This window comes from Ursus maritimus, unplaced genomic scaffold (assembly GCF_017311325.1).
Source record: "Ursus maritimus isolate PB19 unplaced genomic scaffold, ASM1731132v1 scaffold_6, whole genome shotgun sequence".
Classification (NCBI taxonomy): domain Eukaryota; kingdom Metazoa; phylum Chordata; class Mammalia; order Carnivora; family Ursidae; genus Ursus; species Ursus maritimus.
In genome coordinates, this window is record NW_024426774.1 from 37507378 (window position 1) to 37530813 (window position 23436).

Genomic DNA, 23436 nt, shown 5'->3' on the forward strand with positions numbered 1-23436 from the left:
GCCTGACCACCAGTTGCACAAACTTGGGCAAAGCCCCTGTAACTTCTGGGGGCCTCGGTTCCCTCTTTTGCAGTGGGGGCAGCCACGGTCTCTGTCTGCCTTGCCGTGGGGCTCGCCCGTAGCAGGGTCTGGGAACAGTGCTGGCTCCCTGGGCCGGCCCTCCTCTCAGCAGGAAGCAAGGGCAGCGAATTCTGGGCGCCAGCCTGCAGGTGTGGCACCTGGCAGCTTGAGTTCAAAGGAGGAAGGGGGCTCCTACACCACCCCTTCCCTTTCATCCTTACTCACCCCCACCCCTGCCCCCGCAGCTTGTGTCTCTCTATCTGTAGGAAGTGGGCAACTTGTTTTCACAAAGTGATCCCCGGTCCTGTGTGGGCTGCAGAGCTGATCGAATCTACCACCCAGTCAAAGGGAAAGAGAGAAAGAGCCCTGTCTTCAGAGGCCTTTCCAGTTCTGGAAGACCAAAGAGATTTCCTCCAGCGCTTCTTGGGAAACCTCCCCAGATACGTCACGGGCACTCCTTGGTGACTGTGACTCACTGGTTCCTGGAGTCCTGCGGGCTACATAGCTCGGTGCCTCAGCCCCAACAGAAGGACACTGCGTCCCCCAGCACCGCATCAGTTTGGGATTCACAGACATATGTCTGACCGGGTGATTCTCGTCCTGCTGAACACCCAAGTGCTGAAAAAGGATTCTATCCCTGCGCGGTGTCATTGGCTCTCCTGGATCCTGTTTTCTCCCATTCGTGTACTGCCTTTTATGTGCAAGTACCCTTCTTTAGCTTAGCTTGGGCTTCTGAATTTGAATAAATAAGTCTATGTTTCTTTTCATATATATATTTACACTTTTTTTTAAAGATTTTATTTATTTGAGTTAGAGAGTGAGAGAGAGAGAGAGCATGAACCAGGGCAGCGGGAGAGGGAGAAGCAGGATCCTCACTGAGCAAGGAGCCTGATGTGGGGCTCGACATGGGGCTCCATCCCAGGACCCCAAGGATCACGACCTGAGCTGAAGGCAGATGCTTAACCAACTGAGCTACCCAGGCGTCCCTTTTCATAATTTTTTTTTAAGATTTTTTTTTTTTAATTTATTCATTTGACAGACAGAGACAGCCAGCGAGAGAGGGAACACAGCAGGGGGAGTGGGAGAGGAAGAAGCAGGCTTCCCAGCAGAGCAGGGAGCCCGATGCAGGGCTCGATTCCAGGACCCTGGGATCACGCCCTGAGCTGAAGGCAGATGCTTAACCAACTGAGCCACCCAGGCGCCCCTTTTCCTATATTTTTAATTGCACACTATCTCCCTTCCTGTCCCCTTTGACAAGTGAGCTAATCACCGGCCCCCTCTCTGCAGTTAGTTCTCCTCTTCCTCAGGCTTCTCGATGCCAGTTCAAATGTATTTGTTTTGGGCACCTTCTGTGTGTCCGGCTGGCCCGCGCTGGGACAGGGGGAACCAGGACAGACACAGCCTGCCCCCCCCAGATCCCTCCTTACTGGCCAGTGCCTGATCTCCTGAGGAGACCAAGGCCTGTGGGAGCCCTCTGGCCCTGTCCTGCCACCCGCATACACAGTCAGCATTCCCGAGCCTCGAGGCCACAATTTATAGGAACAAATGAGCCAAGCAAGAAGCCCACTTACTGAGCAAGGAGCACAGCCCACCCTAGGCACCCCCTCTGCCCTCTCTGCTGGCTCCCCAGCCCAGTCTGTCTGGGCTCCAAGGCTGCGAGGACTTGACCTAGCCACACTTCTCAGTGTTTGCTCTGACAGGTACAGTCAACAAACCCCTTGGAGAACATACGCTCAACAAACCAGTTCTTAACTGAGCACCTAAAGAGTTGCTAGCATTAACGACGCGTTCAACAGACACCATCCTAACCGCATAGGCTCACAGCATGTTGGGGACTCAGACACAGGCCCGGCTCCTGTGCGGCTCCAAGAGTGAGTGCCCCACCCTACTGCCCTGGACAGACGGTGGACAGGTGAGGACCCAGATGACATTAACGCCAGCCGAAGGCATGGGTCGGACCTCACAAAAAGGTGTGCTCTGCTGTTGAAAGAGTAGGATGCCTTTCACAGAAGATTTTGTGGAGGTCTCTGTGGTTGGGTGGGGACAAAGTTGAGGGGAAGATTTGAAGTGTTGGTGGGGAGGCGGAGGCCCACCTTCCCCAACACAGCCCTCCCCAGCCCCCCATCAGCATCCTGTGGGCCAAAAGCTGGCTGCTTGGCTAGACCTGCTGTCTAGGTCTAGATGCCGAAGGAGTCAGGCCAGGCAAAAGGGAGGCCGTGACTCCTGTTCCTCTCCCCTCACTCCCCCCCAGGCTTCTGCCACGCGTGGGGAGCCGGGGAGGCCGAGGGAGCAGATAGCAATGGGAGGCTCACCCAGCGCAAAAGATAAGACTGGCCTGAGATCACCGAGCCTCTGGGTCGGCAGGGCAGGAGAAGATGAATGTGAGCTGCGCCTTTTTCCCCACCGTTTTCCCCACAGCCACACTAACACTTCCGGTTTGGGAATAGGGACAGAAGGGCAACTTCCGCAAAGCAAACAGGCCTTTGTGGAAGCCCTTTCCTGGACCACACTCAGAGCCTCCCTGGCCAGAAACTCAGCATCCCATCTCCGGTGGCCCACCTTGAGGCATTGGGGTGGAAGGAGGTGAGAAGGAAGGCTCACTGGGGCTCAGACGGGAGCCAGTGCTTGCCTAGCAGTTCTCCTCATCTTATCCGGCACCTGCGGAGTTTAGCGATGGAAGAGGGAACACACTGTTGGGATTTAATTTATGTCACTTCAGAGGGAGTGTGCCCCTGCATGTTTGCCTCCTAAACTATTCCTGATTATTGTGACATACAGGGTCTTTCAGGGGACAGCTATCCCACAGTGGAGCCTGGACAGCCCCTACTGATGTTAACTCAAAACCTCCCCCCCCACCTCCCTGCCCTGCATTTAGTATCCAAATACATGAAGACCTTTGAGTGTGTCTGAGTGTTTAAGAGAGGATGGTTGGTTCACATGGTCTCATCGCACCTGCCATGACCTCTACACCAAAGGTTCATCTTCAGAGAGCGAGTGGTGATTCAGTCAAGGTTCAGAACACATTTTCCAGGAAAATGGAAATCTGTCATTGGCATCCAAAGTCCCTGGGTAGGTGGAAATGTAAGCGTGACAGCCCTCACTGCTGGAGGGGACATGGACAAGGGCACTCACAGGGGTTGCTGATGGTATCATGAGACACTACAGCTGTTTTCCTTTCGGAAAGCTGGCTTGGTAGTTATCTAGTGATGTCTAATATAAATCACATACTTACCTCAGCAATCCGGGGAGTACGCCCCCAGAAAGTAAAAGCATTATTGCCAAAGATTAAGTATACAAAGATGATTCTTTCCATTTCGTTGGGACAAATAAGAACTGGAAACAACCCCAAGTTCATCGACAGGGAATAACTACATAAAACGTGATCTGTACAAGCCCTGAAATAATATCACGTAGCCATCAAAAGAATGACTCAAGAGAAGGACTTGGTGAGACTGCCAGGAATTCCTCGGGAGGAAAAGGTGGACCCAGGGAAGAATATAAAATATGATCCTATTTTTGTAAAGCAAGTAATCACGCGCAGAAAACCATACACATGTCTAGGGCTGAGGGTACACGACCGCATGGACGAGATGACGCCGCTGTAGGAGACACTCCTCCCCGCCCACGCTGGGCATGAGTGCTAAGAAGCCAACATTTCCCTGGAAAAGGAACTAGTTTTACTGAAGTAAGGAGAAATGGAAACAAAAGAATTCCTCCTTTTATTTTTTATTCACTTGACTATTAAAGTTCAATTTTATAATACAGTGGAAAGCACCTAAGAATAGATATTTTTTTTCATTCTTGCACTCCCGGGACGCCTGCGTGGCTCAGTCGGTTGAGTGTCTGCCTTCAGCTCAGGTCATGATCTCAGGGTCCTGGGATCGAGCTCCCCCTGGGGCTCCCTGCTCAGTGGGGAGTCTGCTTCTCCCTCTCCCTCCACCTGCCCCTCCCCACTGCTTGTGCACTCTTTCTCTCAAATAAATAAAATCTTAAAAAATATATATCCTTGCACTCGCTAATTTCAAAAAGGATTTGGGGGCAGGTGACACAGCTACATGCACAAAGGGAACAGTACAAAAGGGCGAAGCAGCAACGGAGTGGGAAGTGGGGACAACACAGCGGCACCCGGGTGGCTGCAGCACCTGTCAGCCTTCCACATACATTTATTTCCCCCTCGAGCTGAGTCGTTCGGTACTATGTCAAGACTTGGTGCTACTGTGGCTTTCGTCTTACTTGATGTGTTATCACCTCTTTCTATTTTTAGTTTTCCAGTCACTCCAGGTCATTTGTTTTCTCCTCTCTATTTGCCTGAAGTTGCCATTCACCACCCCAGAGCCACTGTGCTGCCATGGCTGTGGGCTCGTGGTGTGAGCGCCCAGGCTGCTCAGGAGGATGGCGACGTGAAAGTGTGAGTTTCCACTGGTTCAGACTTTTGTTCTCAGAAGTAGAATTTGTACAGTAGCTAGACATAGTATCAGTTCCTACACTTTAAAAGATGGCATTTCAAGCATAGGTACAATGAGGTTATTGACTTACTCAGGCATGACCCTATGGATCGTTTTGTTTGTTATGTAATTAATTTATTGAAAAGCATGAGAACAATACTCCCTTCTCCTCCCCAAACTCTTGGTTTTTTATTTTTTTCTCGGGGTCCCAGAACTTGGCTGGCTTCTCAAAGTGTCAGAATCCCAGAAGCTGATCTTCAGTTTTTACTGTGACCCCCTCCCACCGTCCCGCCCAGGGAAGGGGGGTGTGCAGTTTTCCCACAAGCTTTCTTCTTGGTCACCCAGGTTCTGAATTTTGCATTCCTGCGTCCTCACGGTGATGCCCTGTGTTCCCCATCCTTCGGTCCTAGCAGAGGGAAAAATTGCAGAGATGGAGGAATGTGACTCACCTATCTTTTTGGAATCAAGAAGGTTTTCTTTCTCAAAGGCAAGAAGCTCTTCCTCCCAATAGAGTTATCGGCTACTAGATACATTCCGGCCCATTTACAATTACTGATTCCAATAATTAAAATAAAGCGATAGGAGACTAGACCCCATTAGAATATTTGAAGTTCATGACACCAGTGACATTCACATACAAGGGGAAAGAATGGATTATATAATAAAGGTGCTGAGATCACTGGTCAGCTAGTTGGAAAAAAATTAAGTTTTTGCCTTTCACATCTTACATGGGAAGAAAGTCCAGGTGTCTTAAATAAGTGAATATTTTTAGAAATATACTGAAAGCAAGAAACCAGGAGGTCAGTAATTGAATGAATAATAAATTCTAATAAAAATTAAATAGGAACTGGTTTCTAATACAAATTGGAGTTGTTCAAACAACAAATTTAAAAAAGGAATGCATTTTTTTAAAGATTTTATTTATTTATTTGACAGAGAGACAGCCAGCGAGAGAGGGAACACAGCAGGGGAGTGGGAGAGGAAGAAGCAGGCTCCCAGCCGAGGAACCTGATGTGGGGCTCGATCCCAGAACGCCGGGATCAGGCCCTGAGCCAAAGGCAGACGCTTAACGACTGCGCTACCCAGGCGCCCCAAGGAATGCATTTTTTAAAAGGCAATAGACCTGATAGATAATACCAAATATAATATTTCAGATAGATAAGAGTGCTGATAAATAGTGCTACCATTGCCAAGGGCAATTTGGTAACAGGTTTCAAGAACCTGAGTTGTGTATATTTTTTGACCCAGCAAATCCACTTCTATCAATCTATCATGAAAAGGTTACTATGGATTATAACGGCAAAAACTCGGGGCTCAATCTCATGACCCGGAGGTCATGACCTGAGCCAAAGTCAAGAGTTGGACACTTAACAGACTGAGCCACCCAGGCGTCCCCATAACTTTTTTAAAATACTAATTCCTTTCTTATCATTATATATTCTCCTCATATATTTTTTTTTCCAAAATTGAAATTGCTTTATAGTTTTGTCTGGCTGTACGTGTAACACACAGATGTAAGTAATCCACACACATGGACAAGAGGGTAAACGTCACCTGTGATCTGCCACCAAATATCACAGGGTCATTATCTCCGGCTGTTCTGGGGGTTTCACTCTGAGCCCAGGGCCCTTCGAAAGGCATCTTCAGAGGCGAGATCATCCCGAGCATGTCCCGCAGCTGCAAAATCTCCTTTAAGATGAGAAAAATAATCATCAAATAACAACCGATAAACGTAAATTTTAAATTTCCAAACTATAAACGAGATGATCTACTTCGTACCCCTATTTTTAAAAGTTGTCTGTGGGTCTGACCATGCACATGCACACGTATGCACACGTTTCCACTTGTTTCCAGAGAAGGGTAGCCCACACCCAATCTCACTAAAAGTTTTAAGTGACCAGACGACCCATAGCTTCACACATTGTTTATTGACATTTGCCCTCACTGGCCAGCCACCACCCCTATTTATCAAACACTTGTTATGTGCTTAGTGATCTGTGGTTGTACCTGCATTCTCTCAGTTATCCCCTTATGCACGCATGCACTCTTACCATTGCACAAGCAGGATCAAGCCACCAGGCTATAAAGCGAATGGCAGAGATAGGACTTTCCTGAATCCCACCACCCAGTGACACCTAGTGAGCTGTCCTGTGCCCACACCCCAATCCGTGGGGACAAAAGAAAGAGCAATTTAATCTTAGGTCCTGCACAAGCTCACCTAGTCTCGTCACTATATGAAGGCCCAGAGTTCATGATCGCTATATAATAGCCATTCTGTGGGCTCTTTTCTACTCTGGTTGTGGCTGAATCTTCAGGACTGGTAAAATCGGATCCTTTAGGATTTAGACCTCTGTGTTGGGAAAAGGACTCAACTTCCAAAGTAGTACTTGAGGACCGTCTATGGCAGCCCTGCCAAGCGCTTGTCCTCCCCACACTTACATACCTGCTGTGACATGGAACCCACACTCTCTAATTCTACCACAAAGTGCTTTTCTCAAAGGAAGTCCCTGAGAGCTTCCAAGAACCCCTCCTAAAGCAAGTCTACTCAATGGCTTATACTTGACTGCAGTTTCGAATCACTAGGGCACCAAGATGAGATTTTGCTGCCACAAAATTCACATGGATGTCCACGCGTGACCATTTCCGTGGCCAGGTCCCAGCTGTCACTCCATCCCTTTCGAGCCCACTCGACGAAACCTACCTTGATACAAGTAAGCAAGTGACGCTATATTTTATAGGAATAGCCTTGAACCCGCTCTACTTACTTTAAGGAAGTGGGTATTTCTAGTTGCTGCATTTCAGAGCCAGCAGTGACAAGGTAAGCTACCCACACAGGGAAGGTTAAGAAAGTAAGCTGGGGTTCTTTCCAGGTGACAGGGCCCAGGAAATGCCTCACTTCCCGGGTCATCTGCTTTCCCAGAATGTCTGTTGGTGCCCCCTGGCCTAGAACTAATGCAGCTTTTAATGGTATCATTATGATCAGCGGTTCCTGTTTCCTCTTCATTTACAAACCCACAGGTATCACAGATCCTCAGACTATTTCATTGTTTGCAAGAAAGCCACTATTCTAGAATTGCCCCTTGTTCAGTTTTGCTTTGTTTATTGGAAGGAACAATTTGGCTTTCGAACTCCATCACCCTGCTCCATAACTGGGGAGGTATCGCTGGCTGACCAAGGGGACAGGTGTGACTTGCCTTCATTCCCATGGCCCAGATGGACTCCTCTGACAGCAAGGGGCAGAGCTAAGAAGACAACACGGGCCCTGGTGTTGCCTGCACAGCGCTCCCCCACAAGACCACACTTCCTTTCAGTCTTTCAAGGGTACATCAATATAACATAAACGAGACTTTCTAAAAAACCACCTAAAAATGCAGGTGTCTGAGTCGGCTTGGTCTACAGATTCATCAAAGCTTAGAGGAGCTGTTTTGGATGTTTTCCTCCAAAAACTCCAGGCGTCGTATCCACACATTCAGGTAGGTGCTCCCCTCCGTGACTGAATCGTGCCCGGTGTCCCTTCCTTGAGGACAGGGCCTGCAGCTGCTCACCAGGGGTGTGTGTCTTTGGGGGTGTCTGACACACACATGCTGAGTCATACAGCTTGATGGAGTCAGGTAAGGGCCATAAAGGGCAGAGGTGATGGGCTGGAGGTGAGCCACTAGGAAGGGAGTGGCCTTTTCTAGGAAGCTCTGGCTCCTCGGGTTACGGTCTGCTGACCATGCAGACTCGGAGGAGGCAGGCACGAGTGGGTCACAGCACTTTTCTTCTCCTGCATTGCTTCTGCATGAATTTTGTTGGTTTCCTCCTAGAAGTGTTTGGGCCCTGGGAAATCAACCAATGGGAGGCCGAGTTGGCTGCTGCCCAGGCTTCCAGGGCTGGGGTCTCTCTCAGAGCCTCAGGACACCCACCTGGGGCAGCGCTCTTCCCACTTGGGATGTGCTCAGTGACTCCTGCCACGACAGTGGTTCTCTGACTCTGGTGTGATCACAGCAACCGCAAGCCAGCCACAAGCCTCTGTTTTTTGCGTGCCTGGGGTTTGCTGCGACAGTTACAGACGCTGGGGCTGTGCTTCAAATGGGGTCAGATTGAGATATGCAAAGAATCCCTGAATGTGGGACTCTTTCCTAAAGGAGTTAAAGGGAATAGACCAAGGAGGGGCTGGAGAGGAGCTGACGCAGGCGATCGCCCCCCCACAAGCAGGGGGAGTCGGGCAGAACTGCTATCACCCCAGGTCCCACCTGCACACCTGCCCTTTTATGTGGGGATGCTATGTAGGGCAGCCCCTCCCTGCTCCAGCAGTGCCCCCCACCGCACCCCTACACCACTGCTTGGGCCTGAAAGAACAAGTCCGTATACAAACACAGATGCAGTGCCGTCCCGGCTCTGTCCCCGGCCTCCTCGGCCTGCCCACAGCCGCTTAGGCACCGTGGGGAGTCAAAACTGACAGGGCCCAAAGAAACTACTCAGACCTTGGAAACCCAGTCTGGAGATTAATCCTCAGGAAATACGACTCTCGGTGATGTTAACACTATTCAATAACGTTATTTATGTATTTCAGAAATATCGAAAGCAACCTAAATGATTGACAGTAAGAGGCAATTTTAATAAACTGTGGTCCATTTACTTGGTAGACGATTATTCAAAGCTCAAAAATGGAGGTCATAAGGATTTTGTAAGAGACTCAGAATGTTTATGCAAATCATCGAGGAAAAACAGGACATAACATTGCATTTGCTGGAAGTAAGGTCAATACAAGGCTCAGAAAGAAGCACAAGAAAGCATATTCGAGGGTGCTCTGGAGAGACTAGAATCTTCTTGTCATCTTCTGTGGCAGGCTCTGCTCCCCCCCTTTGCTCCTGCCTTTGCCTGCAGGCCTCCCTCTCTCTTCCCTGGGCCCAGTGGAGCCATGAAAAGCCCCTCCTTTGGGCCCCTAGGGGGGAATGATGGGGGTAAGGATGGGGTCAGACATCTTCTCTCCCCATTTGCTCATTCAGTGGCAGGTTCACTCCTCATTCACTTACTTGCTCCTGGACCTTGGCCGGTGGCTTCTTGCCTCCAGGCCTCAGTTTCCACTTCTATGAACTGGAGATAACAATCGCCCTCCTGCTTTGACCAGACACTGCACGCACAGCTGTGCAGCAGCCTTGAGCAGAGACACACAACCAAGGGGTAGACCTGGGTGTGGGCCGTGTGCATTCGGCAGTCTGTGACCGTGTGAGAGGCTGCCCTGAGCATGGCATCCGAGGAATGCGGCCTCTCGGGGTCGCTGGCCCAGGAGGTCATGTGGGTGAAGAGTGTGGCCATCAGTGGCCAGCATGAGGTATTGGCGTGTTGGCTGTGTGCTCCCTTCCTCCTCTCAGGGTGGCGGGGGGTTCCCCCTGCAGTTCCCACTGCACCTAGAACACACTCCGGCTCTCTCCCCAGTCACCACAGGCCCCTGCACACACACTGGGAGTCCCCTCCCCCTCTTTCTGCCTGGACCCCCAGGGCTCCTCCCCCATCCATCCAGAAGACCCCACGGGGTTCTCAGTCCCCACTCCTCACACTCTGCCATTCCTTCCTCTCTGTCTTCCCCGTTATCTCTGTCCCGCCACGCTGTCAGCCTCAGAGAGCACACGTGTCTCTTGAGCGTCGCTTAACCCTCCGCCTGGCACAGCACATGTTAAATAAATAAGCCAAGAAACATTACGTCTAAGGTGAAAACGAATCAGGGCTTGGTCCTTATCCTCAAGGAGCTTTACAAGTGGTTGTGGGAAAGGGGCAACGACTGTATGGTTCCACTCGGTGAGGTTCCGAGAGTCGGCCAGTTCACGGAGGCGGAAAGCAGAGCGGGGGATGCCCGCGCTCAGGGAGAGGCGGTAAGGGGGAGCTGGTGTTTAATGGGGACAGGGTTTCAGTTTGGGAAGATGAGAAAGTTCTGGAGACGGAGGGTGGTGAGCGTGGCACAGCATTTTGAACGTGCTTACTGCCACCCAGTTGGACACTTAAAAATGGTTAAAATGGCTAACTCAGCATTATATCTGTTTTGCCACAATTTAAAATTTTTTAAAATAATTATGGTGAAAGAGATAAACATAGTAACAATTGGAGCATGACAAGACGTCTGAATAAATGACACAGACAGTATCAGGCGAGGAGTGACACACACTGCTCGGTCCAGCCCCTAAAAAGAAAAACGTTCAGCCCTGAAGACTGTGCGGAGGGCCGAGGGCGGCTTTGCACTGAGCCTTGCTTCCCCAGAAGGCAAGTGAGTTCTGTTGAAGCCTTCCATTTGTAAAAGTAATAGAACCGCGGTATTATACGTTACAGAAATTTAGACATTAGTAAAAAGAGCAAGGGAAAGGAATCTTGATGCATTTTCTTCTAATGTTTTTTAGATATTGCTTGCATAGCTGTAATCACATGGAATGTGTTTTTATAAAGTCTACTCTAAGCATTTTTCTTGTTCCCACATCGTCTTCATAATTTTAATACTTCAAAACTTTAATGTTTAAAATTGCTTTGCGTGGAATATCACACTTTACTTCAATAATCAGTTACTTCTAAATGTTTCGGTTGTTTCCAACATTTAACATCTCTGTCCATACCCTGTTGTACCAAATCAAAGGTTATATCTACTGGAGAAATGTTCCAGACTGGAATTACTGAGCACATGGGTATAAACATTTTATAGCTTTAAATGTTTTCCCGGCCACCAGCATGGGCCAGTTTCACCCCACGTTCACCCACATGTATCACCTTTTTTTTTTTTCTGCCGGGTTATAGGTGGGAAATATTTTCTCAGCATTGTATGATAATTCTGTATTGGAAGAGGATGACATTTTTTTAAAGACTTTCTTTTTTAGAGCAGTTTTGGGTTCACAGCAATATGGAAAGGAAGGTACAGGGATTTCCCATGCACCTCCTGCCCCCACACGTGCACAGCCCCCCGTGATCAACACCCCCACCAGAGTGCTGCATCTGTTACAACCGACGACCCTCCGTTGGCACACCACTATCGCTCGGGGCCCATAGTTTAGGTTTGGGTTACTGTTGGTGTACGTGCTGTGGGTGTGGACGAGTGTGTGACGACATGTCTCCATCATTACAGCATCACACAGAGTAGTTCGCGGCCCTCGGCTCCTCCGTGCTCTGCCTATTCCTTCCTCCCTGCCCCCTAAGCCCTGGCAGCCTGTACTCTTTACTCTCTCCAGAGTTTTGCCTTTGTTGAATGTCATAATTGGAGTCAGGCAGCATCTGTCCTCTTCGGATGGGCTTCTTTCACTTCGTAATGTGCACGTAAGATTCCTCCACGCCTTTCCATGGCTTGACGGCTCATTTCTTTTTAGCGCTGAAGGACATCGCATGGCCTACACGTACCACAGCCTACTGATCCAGTGGCCTACTGGAAACACATCTTGGTTGCCTCCAAGTTCTGGCAAAGCTACTACAAATATCTACACAGGTTTTTGGGTAGACATAAGTTTTCGACTTCTCTGGGTAAACACCAAGGCATGAGAGTGTGTTTAGTTTTTTAGAAACTATCGAATTGTCTTCCACAGTGGCCATGCCATCTTGCGTCCCCAGCAACAAAGGTTGAGAGTTCCTCTGGCTCCACATCCAGCATGTGGTGGTGTCAGTGTTCTGGACTCCACCCATTCTAGTTGGTGTGGAGTGCTGTCTCGTTTTAATATGCATATGTCCCTGATGACACAGGACGTAGAGTGTTGTTTCTTCTGCTCCCTTGCCATCTGTATGTGTTCTTTGGTGAGGTGTTAGCTAAGATTTGGGCCCATTTTCTAACTGAGTTGTTTGTTTTCTTATTGTTGAATTTTACGAGGGCTTTGTAACAGCCTTTTCTCAGATGTGTCTTTGCAAATACTTTCTCCCAGGCCACAGCTTGTCTAATCACTCTCTTGACATCATCTTAGCTGAGCAGACGTGTTTAATTGTAATGAAGTCCGGCTTATCAATTCCTTCGTTCATGGGTCACATCTTGGAAGAATGTAGCATTTTAAAACTCTGTTTCCCAAGCGAAACATCTTCCCTTGTAGTGCACAGACCTGCCTGCTGTGTTATAGAGCTAAAGGAGAGAGCTTGTGCTGTAAACAGGGCAGGACTCAAAACCCTGAATAGGGTACCTGGTTCGTCTCCGTCTGTGCCTGGGGAAAATCAGGACAGGCTGCTCGGAGACAGTCATCTACGCACAGTGCCGTGCGGAGTTGTCCAGGGACACAGCAAGAGAGACTGCTCCAAGGCTGCTGGGGAGCGGGTCCTCACCAAGGCCACGGCAGACAGACCATCTAGAACCTGCGAGCAGAGCCAAGGCTCCACCAGCCCTCCAAAGTGAGAGAGGAGCGGGGCTGGAAGAGGCGAAAGGATAAAGGAGGCAGGACAGGACGGAGCGAAGGAATTCAACAGCGGGAAGGCAAGAGTGCAGTCGGCATGGCAAGCGTGCAGCCCCGCCAAGAGGAACCCCCTTTGGAGAGGACTGGTTGCTATGGTGGCTTCCCCCCACGGTGGCAGGGTCTTGCTAAAAGTGAAACTGTGATTTTCCAAGGGCTCTGAAGGGGTTTGCCCTGGGAGGGAAGATGTTCCACTTGAGGGTCCGCACTGGCTTAAAAATAATCCCTCCACCTGCTTTCTGTGACAAAGGCTCTGGGGCAGTGGCCCCAACACGTCCGTCATCGCAGCCTGGGCCAGGGTGTGAAGGATCCCTTGTGTCTTAACTCAAGTGTGCCCGACAGGACGAGACTCCGTCTGCCTCCTCAGCACAGGACAGACAAGAATAATAACACTCCCCCTGCTGAGCGCTTCCCGGGCGCCGGCACCGTGCGGTGAGAGGTGCGTTCCCTTTCTTGCTTTCTTTCCGGACAGGCTCACAGGGTGGATGGCAGTAACTAACCCCTTTAACAGATTAGGAAACTGAGTCCCAGAGGGGCTCAGCAGCATGATCGAAGTCCCACAGCATTTTTTACTAAATCAGAGAGCTAGGATTCAACCCGGGGCAGCCTGAGTCCAACGCCTTACCTCCTCCCCATACTCGGCAGCCATCGCGGAGCTGTTCCCGTAGACATGGAGCAACAGCGAGCCGGCCCGTTTGGAGAAACACTTGGGGCAAAAACGTGTGTAACCTGATAAAACGTCTGAGGTTTTGGATTATTTGAGAAAAAGAAAAAAAGTTAAGCTGGCCCTCTCAAATCAGGTAAACCCAGCTATACAGATGGTTCAGGAGAAGAGGTGAGGCTGGAGGGGGTGAAGCCCAGGCCCGAGTGACAAAGAGCATGGCTCGACACTTAGGCAGAGGCTGGCGTCCAGCAGAGCTGGGCTGCCTGTGTGATCCCAGGCAAGTGACCCTGGCTATTGTTTTTCCCAGTGTTGTTGAGAAATAATTGATATACAACATGATATTAATTTCAGGTGTACAACATAATGATTTGATATTTGTATATATTATGAAGGTTCAGCACGATAAGTCTAGTTAACATCCATCATCTCACATAATTATAAATTATTTTCCTGTGATGAGAACTTCTAAGATCTATTCTCTTAGCAACTTTCAAACATACAATACAGTATTGTTAATTATAACTAGAACTTATTTATCTTACAACTGGAAATTTGTGCCTTTTGATGTATGGGTTTATACCTTTTGAGAAGAGAAAGCATACCTCCAGCCCATTTCACCCACCTCATACAGTATTTGTCTTTCTCCGTTTGACTTATTTCACTTAGCATAATGCCTTCAAAGTCCATCCATGTTGTCTCAAATGGCAAGATTTCCTTCTTTTAAATGGCTGACTATGCTGACTATCCTAAAAAGTCTCCTATTACCATGGCAACCATATAAGGTATTTATATATTTAACAAAATAGGAATTTATATATTCAAGAAATAGGAACCTAAAACTGCCATTAAACTAAATTTAAATCAAGTTATTTGATTCATCATACTATAGAAAAATTCCATGGACAGATCATTAATATTCACCCAGAATTTTCTTATAAGATCAATCCTAAGAAAATAAAAGGCATAAATACATAAGCAACATAAATATAGTACACACACACATACACGTATATATATACACACACAAATTTCCTTTGATATATATATACATATATATATATACATATACACACACACTTATATATATATATACCCAGAAGTATATATCATTATATTGTTATCCATAATGGCTTCGCCAATTTACATTCCCACCAACAGTACACAAGAGTCCCCTTTGTCCACATCTTCACTAGCATTTTTATCTTGTCTTTTTGTTTTGTTTTTTTTTTTGTTTGTTTGTTTTTAAAGATTTTATTTATTTATTTGACAGAGATAGAAACAGCCAGTGAGAGAGGGAACACAAGCAGGGGCAGTGGGAGAGGAAGAAGCAGGCTCCCAGCAGAGGAGCCTGATGTGGGGCTTGATCCCATAACGCCGGGATCACGCCCTGAGCCGAAGGCAGACGCTTTAACCGATGTGCCACCCAGGCGCCCCTATCTTGTCTTTTTGATGATCGCCGTTCTAACAAGTGTGAGGTGATATTTCATTTTTTATTTGCATTTCCCTAATGATTAGTGATGTTGAGCACCTTTTCATGTGACTCTTGGCCATCCAAATGTCTTCTTTGGGAAAATGTCTATTCAGTTTCTCAGCCCATTTTTAAATAGGATTGGGTTTTTTTACTTCTGAGTTGTGTGAGTTCTTCGTTTTTTTGGAAATTAACCCCTTCTCAGACAGATGATTTGCTTGCCTATTTTTTTTAAAAGATTTTATTTATTTATTTGACAGAGAGAGATGGTGAAAGAGGAAACACAAGCAAGGGGAGTGTGAGAGGGAGAAGCAGGCTTCCCGCTGAGCGGGGCTCGATCCCAGGACCCCGGGTCATGACCTGAGCTCGATCCCAGGACCCTGGGACCATGACCTGAGCTGAAGGCAGACGGTTAACAGCTGAGGCCCCCCGGCGCCCCTGCCTGGCTATTTTTGAATAACCTGAAGTTTACCTTCACTCAAGGCGGGCAAAGCCTGTTTCATTAACCTTGGTAATTCTAGTACTTTCAACAGTGCCTCGAACACAGCAGATACTCATTCCGTGATTAGTCTATCAACCTTCTAAAGAGGACAGAATTTTAAAATATTTTGTTCTAAATGATTGGAATATTTGATATATAAATAAAAGTACTGAAAGTCATATGATAGATGCCCAGATGTCCACTGTCAGATTTGCACAATTTAACATTTCGCTAAATTTTCTTCAGTTTTTTATTTCAAGATGTAAAATGTTAATACTTACTTCACCCCATTCCACCCTCCACTACCATTCACCACCAAAGTAGTCCTCATCCCAAGTTTGTGGGTTCCGCCTGGCCCCATTCAGGCTCTTGTATTTTTATATTCACAGTATTTTTATTATGTAAGTATGTATTTATAAATAATGATATAAGAAATAATACAGAGCATTATTTTGCATGTGATTTTGTGTGTTTTTTTTTTAAGATTTTATTTATTTATTCGACAGAGATAGAGACAGCCAGCGAGAGAGGGAGCACAAGCAGGGGGAGTGGGAGAGGAAGAAGCAGGCTCATAGCGGAGGAGCCTGATGTGGGGCTCGATCCCAGAACGCTGGGATCACGCCCTAAGCCGAAGGCAGACGCTTAACCGCTGTGCCACCCAGGCGCCCCGATTTTATGTTTTATAAATGATGCCAGATTGTACGCACACTTTAGAAATCTGCTGCTTTCATTGAACGGCACATTTTTGAGATTTATCTGTGTTGATGCCTGTGGAGCTAGTTTGCTCACTTTGTTATTTAATTTAGCACCATTTGTCTAGCCATTCCTTTATTATTCGATATTTAACTTTTTTCCAATTTTTATTATTCCAAATTTCCAGTTTGTGTTCTTTGTTACCTCCGTGAACATTCTTATACTTCCAAGTTTCTCTGAGTGATAAACCTGAAACCCCAGGTCCTGGGGTCGGGGAGGGAGGTGGGTTGGGGGGAAATGGTGAGGAGCTTCATTTTTGCTAGTTATCGCCGATTGGTCTCCAAAGTGGACGTACCAATTCACATTCGCATCAACACTGCACAAGAGCTCTTTGGCCCTGTCCTCGTGCTTGATATGATTAGTCTTGTTAATTTGTGCTAATCTGGATATAAAGTGATTATCAGTTGTTTCAATTTGCATTTCCCTTATTCACTTAAGCTTTAGTGTCTTTTTATATGGATACCGGTTGGTGCGTGTTCTTTGTTCCTTTTGAATTGAGTCTCGTGTCTTTCTCTTTTTAATTTGTAACGGTCTCATATGTTATGCGTTATTATCCTCTGTTGTTTCTACGCATTGCAATTATCTTTCCTTAATCTGAGATCTGTCCGTGAAATTTGTGCTTAACTAGTTTTTGTCCCACCTTCTTTTTTAAAATTTTAATGTGGTAATATATTGTCAGATCTTTATGGTTTGTGTTTTTATGTCTTGATCAACATATCTTGCCCTTACGCTATGTCATAAAAAATATATTTCTTCAAAAAGTTTTAAAGCAGTTATTTTCACATTTAGCCTCCATCCATCTGGGATCTACTTTTGCAAATGATTGGAGATAGAGGCCAAATTTTATATTTTTCCCATGGAAAGCCAATGGTCACAGCACCATGACTAAATCTTTTGCCCGCTGATGTGTCCAGCCACCTCCAACATTTTCATATGTATTTTTTCTGGGGCCTCTACTCTCTACTATCAGTTTATTACTATTAAAATTACTACAGTTTATAAATCCTGATATTTGAAAAAGCGGATTCTCCCCTTACCCTTCAGTGAAATTATCTTAGGTTTTTTTGCTCCTTTAGACTTCCACGTGAATTTTTATAATCAGTCTGTTAAGGACATCTAGTTGACATTTAGAGCTCACGGACTCTATATTAACTGGGGAACACTGACATCTTGAAGTTGCGTCTTCACGTCTAATATGGTGTATCTCTGAGAGGACGTTTCCCTCAGAACAAGCTCACTGACATCTGCGACAGACTGGCTTATCTTCCAACCTGAGACGACAAGACCAACCCACCTCACAACTCAGCTGGGAGAAATGTTAAAAGCATGAGGATGTCTCTTGCACGTACACACCTTTACACCCTCGATCCCAAATGTCAGGAACTAAACTGCGGGTCACACAGAACCGAAATTCCCCTTGACTAACCACGGGATGAAACCCACCATGACGCCCGGGGGGGGGTGGGGAGGGTAAAACCCTCACCCACCTTTCCCAAATGACGTGAACTTGCTTCCTTTGGGGGCGTGATTACAATAAGTGATTCAGTGTGTGTGATTTCCTCCTTTTGAGGAGAATTCAGAAGAACAGAAACTGTGGTTCTGGCTTCGGGTCCTAAATTAAATGAGGGTGGATCGTCTTGTGCCCCTAGGCTTCTGGAGTGCCACAGTCCTCCCTCCTTCTGTGTAAGTTGACGCAACATCGAGCTGGTTCACTGAGTCTCAGATTAAATCATATGTCACCCACAGCAAGTAACTCACAGACTATTGCCAGTTTGGGGCGTGTCCTGAGCCCTCTTGTCCTTTGCAGGGCCTCAAGGGGAAGGCATGTCAGTCATCCCCGTCTCGTGATGCCTGCCTGCAAAATACAGCCATGCTGTGACCTCACCAAAGCGGCTTGGCCCCGGGGTCCCTGAGAATCAGGGGCAAGAAGCGCAGGTCCACATGAGTGGATCATTCACATTTTCACCAGATTCCCTCCCTTTCCCAACACGAAGTTCCAGCACCCCACCCCCACCTTAATCCTAGCAGACTCTAGCTCTGCCCTGGCGAGCCGTGAGCCCCGTCCTGGTGACCTACACAGTGTCCACCACTCATAAAGTGGCCCAAAGCCCTAGAGGATGGGGAACAGGGCAGTGCTGGAATTGGAAAGCTCTTGGGGACCTCTCTGTTCCTGCATCTCTGGCCCCGGGATCACCACGGGTATGGTTCACTCACTTCAGATAAGCAGCCCAAATGCTGAGGTTAGAGCAGGTGGCTTATGTCATGTGACCTCCCGAGGAACAGCCCTTGTAATCTCCTTTCATTGTTTTAAAGCTTAATAAAAATTTTATGGATCCGATTTTGTCAGAAAAACTAATAGTTTGCTACTAGTAACTAATAATTGTTTCCCAAATCCACCATCACCACATCAGTTGGCATAATATCACAGCATTTGCTGTGCATTTACACACGGGCACGCACACACACACACACACACACACACGTGATTTTTATATAAAATATGAGTCATAACATATATATTGTTCTGCAACTCATTTTCCACTTAATATATGTTAGAATTTGCTTTATTCCAGAGCTTATGAATGTATTGACTTACTTTTAACTGTTACATGGTATTCCTTTAGGTCAGTGAACCATAATCTAAAGTCCCACTACCCCATTGATGAACAGTAGGTTTTCTCCAAAAATTCACTCTATAGGCAGGGCTGCATAAACATTTTTGTAACCGCCCCATTGTGTACAGCTGTGAAGAAGCACGTTTCGCTGCACACATAGCCAGTCACAATATTGCTCACGCACGTGCTGGAAAAACGTTGAGAAACAGTTATTTATATGGACGCCACAGGGCAACAAATAAAAACAGTGATAAATATGATAGATATTAACCAACCACATCAACATTCACTTTCAATGGGAACAGTCTAAATACACTAACTAAAAGACAGATTGTCAGGATATAAAACACAAGATCCAACCATCTGTTATGTACAAGAAGCCTAAAGGTAAAGTCCCAGATGGGTTGCAAAAGGATGGGAAAAATTGTATTATGCTAATACTTACCAAAACATAGTTATATTAATTTCAGATGGGGCAGACTTCAGAATAAGAAAACTTACCAGGATTAAAAGGGGGCATTACATAACATTTCAAGAGGTCAGTTCTCTAAGAAGATTTAACAATCCAACAGGTATGCACCTAAAAACAGAGTGTCAAAATCTGTGAGACAAAAACTGGCCTGACTGCAAAGAGAAAGACGCAAATCCACTATTATTGTTGGATATTTCAAATCCTTCTCTAAGCAATTGATAGATCCAGCAGGCAGAAAGTCAGTAATGAGTTCACTGACATGAACAATACTATTAACAAACTTGATTTAGTTGACATTAATAGAATACCCCATCAAACAACAGCAGAATACAAATTTTTCCCAAACTCTCAGAGTATTTACCAAAACAGACCACATTCTGAGCCATAATACACACCTTAACAAATTTTTTTTTTAAGATTTTATTTATTTATTTGACAGAGAGAGACAGCCAGCGAGAGAGGGAACACAAGCAGGGGGAGTGGGAGAGGAAGAAGCAGGCTCATAGCGGTGGAGCCTGATGTGGGGCTCGATCCCATAACGCCAGGATCACGCCCTGAGCCGAAGGCAGATGCTTAACGACTGTGCCACCCAGGCACCCCACACCTTAACAAATTTAAAAGACTAGAAATAATACAAAGTATGGTCTCAGATTACAATGAAATTAAACTAGAAATCAGTTAACGGAAAGATATCTGGAAAATCCCAAAATATTTGGAGCTTAAACAGCAAGCTTCTTAACAATATGTGGGTCAAAGAATAAATCTCCAGAGAAATTTAAAAATATTTTTGAACTAAATGAAAATGAAAACACAACTTACCAAAATGTGTGGGATGCAGCAAAAGCATGCTTTGAGGGAAATATACAGCACTAAACGCCTGTATTTAAAAGGAAGGAAGATCTAAAATCAATAACCTAAGTTTTCACCTTAAGAAATGAGAGAAAGAAGAGCAATTTAAGCCTAAAACAAAAAAGAAAAAAGAAACAAAAATGAGAGGAGAAATCAATGAAATGGAAAACAGGGAAACAATAGAGAAAATCAACTAAGCTAAAAGCTGGTCCTTAGGAAAGATCAATAAAATGGATAAATCGCTAGCCAGGCTAACCGAGAAAGAAAGGAAGAAGACACTAATTACTAATATCGAAATAAAAGAAGGGTCATCTCTACTGTTCACATGGACCGTAAAAGGATACCGAAGGTATACTATAAAAGGATGGGGCCACTTGTGTATGACAGACTGGCCCATTCCCCATCTTCTTAGGCCTGGAAAAGAGCAAAAGACTCCAGCGTCCTACACCTTACTTTCCCCTCCCTCTCCACTGAACCCCCTTTATTTTAGGGACAATGAAACAGGAATCTATCAATACCAGGAAAATCATGTAATCTCACTGGGCATTACTTTCTCCCATATTTCAGCCCAGTTATCCTAAAATCTCACCTCTCTAAAAAAATTTTTTAAAGCACCCCTCCCCCCATACACACCTGAGTTGCATAACCTTGAGGCTCCAGAGTACCCCCACCTGCTTTGTGGCCGCACCGAAAGGTCTGCTCATGACCAGGGGCAACAGAGTGAAAGGGAGAATTCGTGGTATCTGGTTTGATGGGCTGGATTTTTTTTTTTCAATAAGGTGTTTTGCAGTAAGACAAACATAAGCACAATTCCTAGAACGTAAGACTTGAAAGAGATTAACCTCCTCACATTACAAGTCAGAAAACAGAAGTACAAAAGAACAACAACCCATATACAACAAAGAAAATTCAATGATCACCAGACTTGCAGGGGGAAAAAAGTCAACTTCAGTAAAAATCAAAGCAAATTTTTAAAACGTATCCCATTTCTTACCTCAAAAATAATACTGTCCTGCTTTTGGTTTTGTTACTTTGACACCTGCTATGGACCAGAGTTCAGTGAAGCAAGCACCCCCATGTGGCCGCCAACCGTGTACGTTTCTCAAGTCCTTAGGAAGCCAGTTTGGCTTTCAATGCCATTTCCCTCCAAATATCCAGACCAAGAAAATAATTTATTTTATTTTTTTAATGTTATTTATTCATTTGAGAGCGAGAGAGAACAGGCAGTGAGGAGGGGCCGAGGGAGAGAGAGAATCTCAAGCAGACTCCACACTGAGCAGGAAGCCTGACGCGGGGCTCGATCCCAGGACCCGGAGATCATGACCTGAGCTGAAGGCAGATTCTCCACCGACTAAGCCACCCAGGCGCCCCAAGAAAATAATTTAAAAGCCAAAAAAAGATATATGTGCCAATTTATTTATTTGTTTGTCATCGTAACAGCCATGTGGTTTTCACACTTCATAACATCACTTTAAAATACGGAAATAAAGTGGTCAAAAGATACAAACATCCAGTTCTAAGATGAATAAGTTCTGGGGATGTAATGTACAACATCGTGGCTATAATCAACAATACTGTTGTATGTTTGAAAGCTGCTAAGAGTAAATCTTAAATGTTCTCAACTCACACACACAGGGAAAAAATGTAACCATGTGAGGTGATAATCATTCCACAATACATCCATGTATCAAATCCTCATATTGTATACCTTCAACTTACACAATGTCACCTGTCGATTATATCTCAATAAAGCTGGAAAACATTTTAATAAATAAATAAAATACATAAAGCACAAACTGTTAGAAATATAAAAAGGAGGGGCGCCTGGGTGGCACAGCGGTTAAGCGTCTGCCTTCGGCTCAGGGCGTGATCCCAGCGTTCTGGGATCGAGCCCCACATCAGGCTCTTCCGCTATGAGCCTGCTTCTTCCTCTCCCACTCCCCCTGCTTGTGTTCCCTCTCTCGCTGGCTGTCTCTCTCTCTGTCAAATAAATAAATAAAATCTTTAAAAAAAAAAGAAAAAAGAAATATAAAAACGAAATGGTAAATCCACATAGTTTGAAAACTTACCAGTTCTTTCCGAATTAGCATATCAAATAGATAAAAATAAAGGACATAGTAGGTATGGATAACATATTTTACTAAACTTGATCTAACGTATAGAATTTTGTACTCAATCATTCATTCAACACTATGCCTAAAGTTATTTACAAAATCAATCACCAATCAAAAGCTCAAAAAATCCAGAAAACTTAAATACAGGCCACATTCTCAGACCTCAGGACAGTAAAATGAAAAACCAATCTATCCACTTAAAAAATTGTTAACCCCTTTTAAGAACTGTCGGAGTAATTAAGAAATAAAAATTGAAATTACATGCTACTTAGAAAAAATAAATAATTTAAAAAAGAAATTGCATGCTATTTAGAAATCACTGTATCATAACGAAAAAGTAGGCACAACCTAAATGTCCAACTAATTGGGGACTAATTGGGCAAAATATGAGCAGACTATTATGCAAATACCAGGTGAGATTCATGACAAATATGTTATAAAAGAAATGTGTATGGCATAAGAATTTTTAAAAGCAGCCTGGAAACCTGAATAGAAAATATGATGACAATGATGGGGGAAAAAATTGAAAAAATACATCATTATAGGCTTAGAACAAAAAAAGGACAAAAAGTAATTTAAAAAAACCCACAAAAAACTATTGAGAGTGATTATAGTTCCATATTGGCACCATGGGTGATTATTTTTCCTTTTCTTTTCTATTTTCTATTTTCCAAAATATTTTTAGCCTAAAAAAGAAGGCAAAACTTCTTAGGTTAAATATTGATTGTATACATCTGAGGCAGAGAGAGATTTAGGGATCTGTCCAGCCACAGTTCAGCGCAGCACCCCCCTCCCACACACACACACACTGCACCCCCGGGCCATGGGTCTAATCAGCCCTGCATCCACGTGAATAACCAAAAACGAGGATTGCTGTTACCAGAAGAAAGAGACTGGGCCTAGCGACTTGTTAGTAGCTGAGAACGTGACGCATTTTGACCAAGGGACTCTGGTGGCAAGCACCGCCTTCCCAGTAACTAAAACCAAACGCGGAATGAAGTCGGTGAAAAGGCCAAAGCAACCTCCCACCTTAGTGCTCCGAGGCTGTCCCCTCTCCCAGACACGCCGGAGCCCGGGACCCCTCTCCGCACAGCGACCTCCGCCTCCCGCGCGGGAGGCCGGGGACCGGATGCC

At 45.7% G+C, this 23436-nt stretch overlaps 2 long non-coding RNA genes across 2 annotated transcripts; both read right to left on the minus strand.

Annotated features, from left to right (window-relative positions):
- Window positions 1-4672: 4672 nt before the first annotated feature.
- Window positions 4673-6174, minus strand: LOC121100942. Its single transcript, XR_005832714.1, has 2 exons — window positions 6060-6174; window positions 4673-4911 (listed from the first exon to the last, which is right to left on the minus strand). It is a non-coding gene; the product is annotated as an uncharacterized LOC121100942 (long non-coding RNA).
- A 12624-nt stretch (window positions 6175-18798) lies between these two features.
- On the minus strand, window positions 18799-21279 carry LOC103671472. Its single transcript, XR_570902.2, has 3 exons — window positions 20822-21279; window positions 20159-20216; window positions 18799-19447 (listed from the first exon to the last, which is right to left on the minus strand). It is a non-coding gene; the product is annotated as an uncharacterized LOC103671472 (long non-coding RNA).
- Window positions 21280-23436: the final 2157 nt, after the last annotated feature.